The following is an 11,851-nucleotide window of genomic DNA, read 5'->3' as shown; positions in this document are numbered from 1 at the left end:
CGCATCTGCTCATTTTTCAGACTTTTTATACACCTTTGTCAACTTGGTGAGATATTCATCTTGCCATGTTGATATACTTTTCATAAGTTGAGTTGGCGAGATAACAAATCTTGCCAAATTGACAAACAACAACTCACAAGTCGACTTTGTGAGATAATGTATCTCGCCATGATGACATACACGTATAACTTTCCATTCAACTTGGCGAGATATCGTATCTCACCGTTTTGACATACGTGTTAAATGTGGACTTGGGAAGATAACATATTGTAACAAAATGAAAGGTTTATTTAATGTTCAGCATGGTTTTGGAATGGTGAAGAGCGTAGAATATTTTTTAATCCACGTATATAATTGCATAGAGAAATTCAGTGATCGTTTGTAATCGATTCCATATGGATTTTCTTTAAAACATAAATAAGCACTACTTGCTGAGAAATAACGATGTTTACAACTTTTTTTTATTTTGATTTTAACTGGTTTTAATATAAGCTCAAAGTTTACGCCTGACAAGCGGCATCCTGAACCGATAAGCTTAATAGATGTAATCTTGCAATAGGCTTGACAGTGAGAAGTTTCTGCAAGATTTTTGTTGGAACCTTCTGCGACAAGGTAAGCATGTAAAATTATAGAAATACATGTATAATATTTTGCATTCATGCCTGTCAGTATTTTGCTGTTTTAACGAAGCAACAGGATGCATGGTAAAAAAAACAGAAGTGCATTAGTGTTGGAAGTACTGGAATGAGTGATAATAGTACTGAAAATACTTAAATTACTGAGAATACTGAAATTATTGAGAATGCTGAAAATACTGAAATGACTGAGATACTGAATATACTGGAATGACTGAGATACTGAAAATACTGGAATGCCTGCATTACTGGAAATACTGGAAAGAGGTATAATTACTGGATAGACTAGCTTAATAAGTGTGAAGTACATGTACTGTGTATGATCTTCCTAGCATAACAAGAAAATCACACACGGTATGCAGTCTTCAACATGGTTGTGCGGTTCTAGGAGATATCTAAGTTACCGAGAAGGAGCAAAGAGTCAGAAGCAAAAAAAGAAAGATTTTACACCAACTGGTCGTATATTGCAACCAAAACAAACCAGTTCGTCAGGAGAAAAAAACAGTTCAGCTACAATATCTTGCCATCTCCAAAAGTCGATGGCACTTAAGAAAGCTTCTGTAAAGTATAAAATCGAGAATGATCAGTTTCATAAAATCCCCTTGTGCATGCACAAATATGTGCAGAGATAAAATTCAATGGACATTTGTTCTGGCATATAGCAAATTCAACATCTATTCACATATTAAAACCTACACATACTGCGTGGCCCTACATGTGAGATAATACCCGAGAATTTCTGAAGCATGAAGTGATGAACATTAAAACCAGAGTTTAAAGAGAATGCACAAGAGTAACCCAAAACATCTGCTCCTATATTTTGTAACATCTAAATCACCTAATTTAAAATCTCTGACACTTTCATCTCGTGCAGAAAACAACTGATTTGAATGAAGACTATTATGGAAAATTAGTTTTGCATAGCTAATTTCATGTAGATCAAGAAAACTTTTTGGAAACCTAAATCAGCAGTCACATTCATTTCCATCACTTCAAAGCAATGATAAACATGTATGATGACACTTGAACAAGTCACAGAAAGAATTTAGAGTTGAATTTTGAAAACAAATATAATTGTTCTGCATGTGTGTATAGAAATCTACAAAGACTCAAGATTCCCAACTAGTAAAGTATTAAATTAACAGATTATGCCACTCGCATTATACTGAGGCACCATTTCGACTGTGAGTCATACTAATAAATTGAATTAAAATGCTCTTAAAATGTGCCCCTAACAAACCTTTATGCAAACAGATGAAGGTGTTTTAGTCATTATGCATGCTAAGTACATGTATATTAAAGACAAACTGATCTCAACTTGGCTATAGATACAATGCACTTTACATGGAGAAACATGTTACATGTAGCTCTCTGGAGAGTTTGTGCAAGATATGCCGTACTTCAAGAAACCCACTAAAACTTCAAAGCAGCCATTTTAAAAACTGAAGAAATTTCTGTCATAAATCTAGCTTTAAGTGATTTAGTTTTTCTCTCAACCTTGATTCATTATTACTGCAGTGCATGAACTACTTTTTCTTTCCATCAATATGATAAAATTGGTCCCTGTATCCGAAGATCCTTCTAATTAACTATTCGACACAGTAGCGTACACAGGGGGTTACAGGGGTTCAAACCCCCCTAAAAGAACATTTTTGGAACCCTTTTTGTATGCAGGGAGGTGGTAACAGGGGTTCAAAACCCTCCTAAATTTTTTTCGAAACCTCCCTTTTTTTTTTTGCTTGTCAACTTTTGATTCAGCTTGAACCCCCCCCCCCCACCTTTCAAAAATCCTGTGTACCTTACTGATTCGACACAAAGTAATCTTTCAAGCTTTCTGGGAAAAAATTTGTGAAACTCTGCCAATATCCAAATGAAAGAAGAGACAATGCAATTTGCACTTCAACTTTTCTTGAGTATTTCTGGAATGTCAAATAATAACAAGACAATAAATTCTTGATGCAGGGAAAAGACAAAGATACAACATTGAAGAAGAGACTTACTGCATTCCCATCAAGTACTTTTCAAGCAATTCCTTTCTCAGATGGACTTTCTCAAGTATTGGAAAAATAAGGTAAAGTTTAGAAGTGATTTTCTGGAAATAAGTTTTTAAACTATTGAATCATCGATACATACATGTATCACTCATACATAACACTGACACGCCAGTTCAGATGGGTGGCTGCAAATTGTTTGCAAATGTCAAGAATGTTCAATGAATCAAATGGTCTGTCATTTTCACTGACTTATTTGCACTGAGCCAATCGGAAGCAAGGATCTTAGGGTGTGTTCAACGTCGGTTTCAATATTTAAACGGCAACATGAAACGTGATTGAAAACGTGGTTACAAAAACACAGATATAATGAGAAACAAAGGGAGTTTTCAATGTCTACTCTTCCCGGTCGTAAAAGAAAACGTCTTTCAAATCATGATTTGGAAGAAAATTTAAACGTCGAAAAAGATGCGTTTGCAAACGCGATCAGCTCGAATTTACGACCTTGAGCATCGCGAATGCGACATTGAATACAATCGCGTTTTGAAACGTCTTTAAATTCGTTCTCGCAGTGTAAGCCTACACAAACAGGTGCCAGAACTGGCCTTTCTTGCGATGGGTCAAACTGAGCACTAGAGCTGCGCTAACGAAAGCGGGAAATTTAAAGACGATCAAAATATAAACGGCTTTATATTTTCGACACTGAACTTTGCACCGCTGTTCGTGTTTGTGTTCGGTGTTTTGGAATTGAGTTTCTAATCATGATTCATCTTGCTGCTTAAATTAAAAAATCGACACTGAACACACCCTTAGTAGCTTGTGACAACAATCAGTAAAAATCACCATTTGTTTCATGAAAAGCTCCCGAGGACAGGCTGTAATCTAGAGGGACTTACTTTTGGATAAGAAAATATGCAAGATGTTTATGTCCACACGTTGATGCTGCATGAAGGGGTGTCCATAATTCCCTATCTGTAACATTGACATCTGCTCCCTTCTCTACTAGTATCTTCATCATGGCTTCATTGTTATCTATGCATGACTGCAAGGCAAAAGAGAAATCATTATATAAGATGATGGGGTGAATCCCAATGCAATGATCCTGCTATCACTTTATTAATGAATACAATAAATTCAACCATTTCAGAATATTAGCCAAACTGACAACATATCAATCAATTGATAAAGAAAAAATATTCAGCTACTCATTTTCTATCTAGATCTAAATATTTTCTGCCCGGAGTACCCCTTTCATTCATCAATACTACTTTCAATGATTAATCCATTGATCAATAAGTCAAGTCAAAATTGTTGACAAATCGATAAATTGATATAAAAAAACATGCATTCAGCTATTCATTTTCTTGATAATCATTTCCAATCATTATTCATTTTTTATTCTTAAATCATTCATTTTTGGTTCCTAATTTCTACAATCATTTCTTTAATCATATCAAATTTATCATTCCTAACACTCTCAGATGCAATTTTTTTTTCATTCGGGTGGGGGGCTACTTTTCACAACCTACTGGACAGGGGCGGAACCAGAATTTTCCAACAGGTGGGGGACACATTTTCCCCGAGGAAAAATTTGAAAGCAAAAAAAAAAAAAAGGAGCTTTATTTTCAAAAGGGGGGGGGGCACACTTCTGTTTTTAACAGCATATTTACATTACAAATTTTAATAGTGCCTCTCAAAAGGGGGGGGGTACGGGCTGGCTGTGCCCCCCCCCCCTGGATCCGCCAGTGCTACTGGATAACTCTGCAACATTGCAGTGAGTGGGGATTTTCCAGGGCTCTTTTCAGCATTTTGTGGGTAAAATCGTCCCGAGCCCCAGTGTAAGTTATCCCTGTTACCATTTCTCTAATCATTTCTTTAATCATATCAAATCCAACATTAATCATATTCTTGTGATAATCATGATTTGGCGAAGGGGGTCAAAATGCTTTCCAACATGGCTGCTCCATGTTCCCACTTCAATTTAATTTGACAGAGATTCTTGGTATTGATCACACTGTATCAGTATCAGTGGTTTAATATCTACCCTAGATTTCAGTTTCGTGGATGATATAACTCACTGCTGAGTCCAGTTTCATCAAGACTTTTCATTGTAATAAATGTACAATTTTGCTAACAAGTTCACTATCAGCCAATCAAATTGAATGATGTCAGTAGCTTTTAACTGTTATTGCAAATTTATTGTTATCACATCAAGTATTTATGAAATGTGCCCAGTTCAGGTAACATTCAGATGTAGACATTGTACAGCCTGTATACTGAATTTATCTTTTGTTTGTGATTGTTTCTTGACTACGGTCATTTCCATAAAAAATCTATGGTAATGATTTTTAAGTATTTAATAAGTAAGCTTTAGAATTGTACCCCCCCCCATCATACTTCATGGTAGTAATGTGCTTTAAATCTATAAATCGTTTCCAAACTGAATTTTAACTGTCTGAACAGTTCAAGTTCAATAAATCATCTTTTTCTTTCTTATTTCATTTATTTCCCCTTTCATATCAAATATTGATTTGTAATTGCTCCTATAAAAAAAGAAATGTTAGTGAAAGTGATATGTTAAACTTCTCTATTAAAACCAACTGATGTTTTGTTGAGTCCCACAAAGGCATTGATTCTCCTTCAAATAACATGAATTAGAATATCCTTCCGTTTCTAAAATACTGGAAAATGAAACAGCTGGCATGATACACTTTTACTGATGATAAAAAGGAAAGAATGTATGGCTACTTAGCAATAAAATCAATAATCATCAACATATACACATCATTCAAAATAATGTGTATTAATAGATCATAAGAACCTGTATCAAGACTAAGAAGTTAAAATACATTATATCATTGTATACATAAAGAAAACAAAAAGTTACCATAACAACTTTTGCCCCATGTGATTCATAAGGGAAGAAAAAATATATTACATTTTTTTACAGATTTCTTTATTCATTTTTTATATGTTTTATTAAATCAATGAAATTAAGAAATATATAAACAAATATTTAAAAAAATGATTTAACAATTATAAACAAAATCAATACAAAGTAGCATAGAAAAACACTAAATATACAGAAGCATCTACGTGTACATACACCCACATAAAAAAAGTAAATACTTGTAATGCATGCAGCCTGTTTTAATACTCAGACCTAAAATGGAAATCATTTTTTAGTTCCATAATCCACAGATGATTTCTTTAACTTTAGAGTAAAATGTGAGTTTCTTACCTGATGTAAAGCTGTTAGTCCATCTTCATTTCCCATATTAGGATCCACACCATTCTCCAGTAGCAGTCGAACTGTGCATTAGAAGATATAAACACAAAGTAGTTTTTGTTAAAAACAAACACAAAATACACTTTTTATTGAAAACCAAAAAAAATACAGTTTTTCTTTAAAATACAAACACGAAATACACTTTAAATTAAAAAAAAGAAATACAGATTTATGAAAAGTATGAACACAAAATACAATTTTCATTAAAAATTTGCCTATTCGCTACCGTCTTGCATTAATAGTTGTTTTCTTTTTATCGACCAGGATTCGGTGAGGGTTTTGTATGATAAACTGCCATCAGACATTCATTGATAAAAAATATAAGTGTAGGCAGTGGTTGCAAAAGTCTTCCCATCAGCCATATTGCTGACATTACTTTGCAAAACAACATCAGACTCACAAATGCAACGAAAAAAGCTAGTTTATTCTAGATTATTGGCTAGAGTCGTCATAAAGCACAAGTCTTTATATTATGCCAGTCATGTTATAACATTCTATGGCCGTGTTTATGCTTCCACTTTTCAGGCTGAAAAGTTAAGCATAAACAGCACTCCCAGAACCACGTTTACGATCGGCGATTTGAAACGAGGTTTGAAAACGCTGATTCTGTCCTCGCAATGGAAGCATAAACACACCCTATGACTGACAAACCTTGAAAACATACGCAAAGGTGATTCATCGAGGAGTTGACTAGTTCTATAGTAGGATGGTGCTGTGGCCATTTAATAATAAATCAGTGGTAAGCCTTTTAATAATATCAAATATACATAGCTATACTCGTTCTGGAGTAGCTTTAAAATTTACATATTTTGTTTATGCCTCAGTACAGGGACAATCTTATCTAAAAAATCAAGTTTCTTTTTCATACAATCTGAAGTTGACATCCAATGAATCTAAATTCCCTCTTTCTCCTTTTATTCCAAACACAATGAATCTCTAAAACCTTTCATATCTCTTCTTTATATCTTTCTCTTTGATTTTTCTTTCTCTTTCTCTAAGTTATCTTTTTCCTTCTCTCTCTTTCTCTCTCTCTCCTATCTCTACCACATCTCTATCTCTGTCATACTAACTATACACATATATACTCCCACTCCAATGCCACACCGAATCAATTCTACTAATCTTATTCTTCAACCAGTCAATGATATCCTGGTAGCGAAAGAGCTGGAATATGCCTTTTTCACCATTACGGCATACTATACGTACATGTATGTACTGTTCATGCATACTCATACTGTATGCACATCTCCTCTCCAACGTATATGCAAAGACTGATCATGGGTGATCAAGGAATTCACATGCATTCATGATCAGTCCGATAATACTCTACCTGTTGGAGAACCTCAGGAGAGAGCTGTTCTCCTAACACGCCAAAATTGCCTGACCTTTCAACAAACATGGATTTCCAGTAGTATTCAAACAGTTTTTTCATCATCCTAATGATGATTTAGACCTAATGATTTATTTTAAGTCCCTGAGGAAATATAGCTTACATTGGAATTCTGAATACATTATATTGCATAAAATCATGTGCTATACACGTATGTGAACTCATCAACGGGAATGTACATTACTTTTGCCGATTGCCTTTTCAAAGCTTAGCCTTTGGTATTAGAATATTTTGATGGAAAATGCTAATTCAGATCTCATACTTCTTTACATATATACTGTATAATCTTCAATTTGAATATCATAAAGGTGAGACTTACAATCACATGTATACAGCAAAATTCAAAAGCAAATAATTCTCCAATCTAAATGCGGAGTGCCTAGCAAGAAGGCAGAAGGTCTGTTTTTTATAAGTCTTCATTGACTCGGCCGAGGATCGAACCCACGACCTCCTGTTCATGAGGCAGACGCTCTACCACTGAGCCACCATGCCCGGTAAAAACGTTGCTTGAATTACATGATTTCATGTTAATTTTACTCTTTTTTATTTTTCAATGGTGAGACAAATATCCTATTTATCCTTTCAAAACAGTTTAAAATGACTTGATTGTGAAAGTAGCTCATCCACTGAAGCTCTGAAGTTAAAGATTTATGTCATAACTGGCTACAGTTAAACCACAACTTCATACTAGAATTAAAATAAAACCTGACTTCAGAATACAAGCCACATTATGGTGAATACATATCAAGGGAGAAATCACAGAAATTTCTCCCATATGGCACAATTGATTATAGGCCCTATATGTTTTAACCACTATAATGCCAGCATGTCAGGCCCTACAATATGGTATGAAAAAATACTGGGGTGTACGTGACAGTTAATCAGATTCCTTTTGTCAAGAATCATATAGATAAGGATAACAAATCCACCCATACACACAAGACATGGTTATTTCATGACAACAGTGCACTGTTTTTCAATCTTTTCAGTTTTCAAGCCCACCCACAACATATTGCAGATCAATAAGACACTGTTCTTACTACCATCCTAAAACAAGTTTATGGAAACTAGTTTAACGTGTAATGAGAATGGACAAAGCGGTCTTGGAAGTGATCTTCCAAATCCATTCAGAAAACCACCTCGCGATGTAGTTTTGAAGATCGCTTTGCCTCGTTAACGCTGGTTTTAACGTAAGTGAGGACACAACCGTTCTCCGGGAAGCGATCTTCGCACATTTCGAGCACGCTACTCCACACACTGTATGTCGGATGCCTACGCTGTGGTTTCAAATTTCGCGCCAAACAAGTCACCCCACTGAGAGTGTTCCCATGGCAACAAGACCGCTTTACGTGAATTGGTTTTAAAACCCACTATCGGGTGGTCAAATGAGAGCGATATCAACACGATCTTCAAAACTGGTTTCCTGGACCAGTTTCCAGTAAACCAGTATTAGAAAGTATAATGAGAATGGGGTCTATGTTTGACCCAAGGAAGGAAAGTTCGACCTTGGTATGTATGCAATATGTATCTGAACCAGAAGGAAACAGGTAGTGGAATCATGACTGTGATCTCTGATATGTTCAAATGACTTTTATCATCGGTGCTTCTTTTTTATGTTTACATATTATTTCTACCGCCAATAAAAATGCTGATTGAACCTATAACTTTGAAGTAAACATCTTTGAAAAACGTCTCTCTCTATGGTAAAAATGGAACCTTGCCATAGATGGGATAGAGCGATAAATCACCCGACGATAAAAGCTGCTTTTCATTGTGGTCCATTCTTACATTTGACTGCTGTATAAGTGGACTAGAAAGCCTGTTGCTCCAGGCAACAATTTGCATAAATCTTTCTTTCCATGATCAGAGGCATGCATGGCCTCTGATCAGGGAACCACAAAATGAAAAGGGTTTTTTTCTGTTCATGTAGAGCAGGAAAAAATCTGGATGACATTAGTAAAAGCTCTCTAGATCAATGTATACTGCAAAGAAAAGGGTCCTCTCTATAAACCGAAAGGCTTCCTAAAGTCACAGCACTGACTGATTTTATCATCAGTGTCAATATATTTTTAACAAAATCTCTACAGTATGTCTTTTTTAATTGTCTGCACTCAATACACAATGGGAACAAAGTAGGTGTAGGCTTTGCTATTTAAAAAAATACTAGGAAGTTACTGTATTTTTTATCCTTGCTGACTTATTTTAGGCAATGTGGGGGGGAAATGCCAACATGGCAAATTTAAATTTATAGTTTCACATATTTACAGGTCAGCTGATAATGAGAAATGCACAGGAAGGGTTAGGGCAGTGTATGTGTATCTACTGTACTTCCATAGTTGGTGATGGCAATCGCTCAACTAATGGTCAAACTTCCTTGTACATGTATTTCCAAGATGTGAGCAAAACGTGTACCGTGTACATGTACCAGTAGTTAACTTCTTGTTTAAAAACCATTATATGTGAATAATGCATTATTATTAGATGCAAAACATTAGGATTGCTCTCCACAAATTTACTTTTGTCTTGTTTTTCCTTACAGCTTACTATACTTCAGATGCTGTAATTTTCCATTGGGCTCTCTGAACGATATCGAAAAGAACTTGACCTGCATGCATGTTACGAAGGCTATATGGAATAATGTCAAGATTATCACTCTAGAAATTCAGCAAACTGTCAACCGAAAATTATTCCCATGGATACCATTTGGCCAATATGGATCATGTTTAGAGTTCACATGAGGTGGTTTCAAACCGCCTCGATCACAAGAATCCCCGTTAAATTACGAGAACATTTTTAGGCTAAAAAATACCCATTAATTATTCCTGCATTCAGACCGCCCCAAAACATACACTTCGGGATAAATTCCTGAAGTTAGGAGCATACGCAGTATGGTCTAATAAGCAGGCAAGGCGCGAGATTCAAAACTACTAGCCCAGCAGCCACCCACGGCGCCGCACCCAACGACACGCTGGGCTAAAAGTTCCCGTAATTTGCTTTCACATCGCCAAAATACCTGCGACCTTGGAAAAATCCCCGCGAAAGTTCTCGTAATTTCGCCAAGTACCTACTATTTAGCGGGTATTTTCTTTCGGGGAAATTACGTGTAGTTTGCTTTCACATTACCAAAATACCTGGTATTTTCTGATCGGGGTAAATTTCCCGATCAGAGAATACCTGGAACTGACGAACTTTGAGGCGGTCTGAAACCACCTATGGCCAAACCATTGTCTCTCTTGTGTAGATAGTACTCGTAATACTCACTATGATAGTATTATCATCTATGGTGCTTGCTTGTGAAAGCTTAATCCTTTCCTCATCATTTACATGATCCATCCTAGGTCGATATCAGTGGACATAAACCAATAATAATTTAGCTTTCTTTTTGTAGCCATTTCGGAGAGCTAAAAGTATGCGATTGCATTAAATTTTTAATTCAATATCTAAGGAGTCAACTGAAACCTTTAGATCTATAAATTATGTGATATCACAAACATACAGGCAGTCTAGTTTAATACCTACATTAAGCATTTACATAGCCTTTCCCATTGAACAAGCCCAAAGCGATTTACGATATAACATAGCAGTAAATTCTACTCTCGAGTTCAGTAAATCGAAAACAGCTTTTTGATGTTACAGAGATTTTGCCTTTGGGACACATTCGCGAAAATGGAGACAATTTATCATACTTCTGCCAATAGTATTGGAACTTTAAAGCGGCACAAGACCTGAAGTGTTTTGATCTAAAAATATGCGCCCGTAAGCTTTAATGCGGGAAATGGGAGAGGAGGTGGCATAAATTCATCATTCACCATTATACCTTATTGTGTAATGCAGTAGAATGCGGGGAGAAAATAGAATGAGATGCATGATTTGCGTACTCAACACAAGTGCTAGCATGAACCGTTGCACTCTGTACTAGCAGCGTGAACTTGAGAGAGAGCTCTCTAATTTGGGCGTGTGACGATGTGGTCGAGACGTGATGAAACCGAGCTATGTTCTGGTTAGATACCCTTCCGACCTAACTGGGTGCCCCCGATCAATAACCCTGATATTGTACAGCTCAGCTGCCTGGTTCTACTATTACCAGAAGCTTCTTCAGCCAGTTCATCTCACCCCTCCCTCCCACCCCCCTTCCAACCAATCTATCACGTCTTTTGGATTTATTTGTAAATCTAAAGATTTCGCTTTGTTTCACTTTCTAATTTTCATTAGTCATGCTGATAACAAACAGTAACCGATACTCCCGAACAATATTTCGCACCTTTTCCAATGTTCCTCCTTCTCTGTCTTTCTCTCTATCTCTCTCCCTCATTCATTTCCCCCTTTTTCTTCCCTCTGTAACCTTTGTCTTTCTCTATTAAAAAGAAACCCACGCTTTTATACCTCATGCTCATCCATCCATGACTTCACTATCTTCCATCCTATACAGCTACATGTACGCTATCTGTAACTCTGCTTTTTATTTCAAGCATATCTGAGCTTTTTCTCATGGATGTCCTATCTTCATTCCACAGAGAGTTGCAGGATATATCAAGGTTACTTCCTT

At 36.0% G+C, this 11,851-nt stretch overlaps 1 long non-coding RNA gene across 1 annotated transcript; it reads right to left on the bottom strand.

Moving 5' to 3' along the window:
* Positions 1–474: 474 nt before the first annotated feature.
* Positions 475–5,940, bottom strand: LOC129271336 (uncharacterized). Its single transcript, XR_008585607.2, has 3 exons — positions 5,868–5,940; positions 2,434–3,668; positions 475–2,224 (listed from the first exon to the last, which is right to left on the bottom strand). It is a non-coding gene; the product is annotated as an uncharacterized LOC129271336 (long non-coding RNA).
* Between the last annotated feature and the right edge of the window lie 5,911 nt (positions 5,941–11,851).

Source organism: Lytechinus pictus, chromosome 2 (assembly GCF_037042905.1).
Source record: "Lytechinus pictus isolate F3 Inbred chromosome 2, Lp3.0, whole genome shotgun sequence".
Taxonomy (NCBI): Eukaryota; Metazoa; Echinodermata; class Echinoidea; order Temnopleuroida; family Toxopneustidae; genus Lytechinus; species Lytechinus pictus.
The sequence above is the reverse complement of the archived record's forward strand: the minus strand, read 5'-3'. Positions and strand labels throughout refer to the sequence as shown.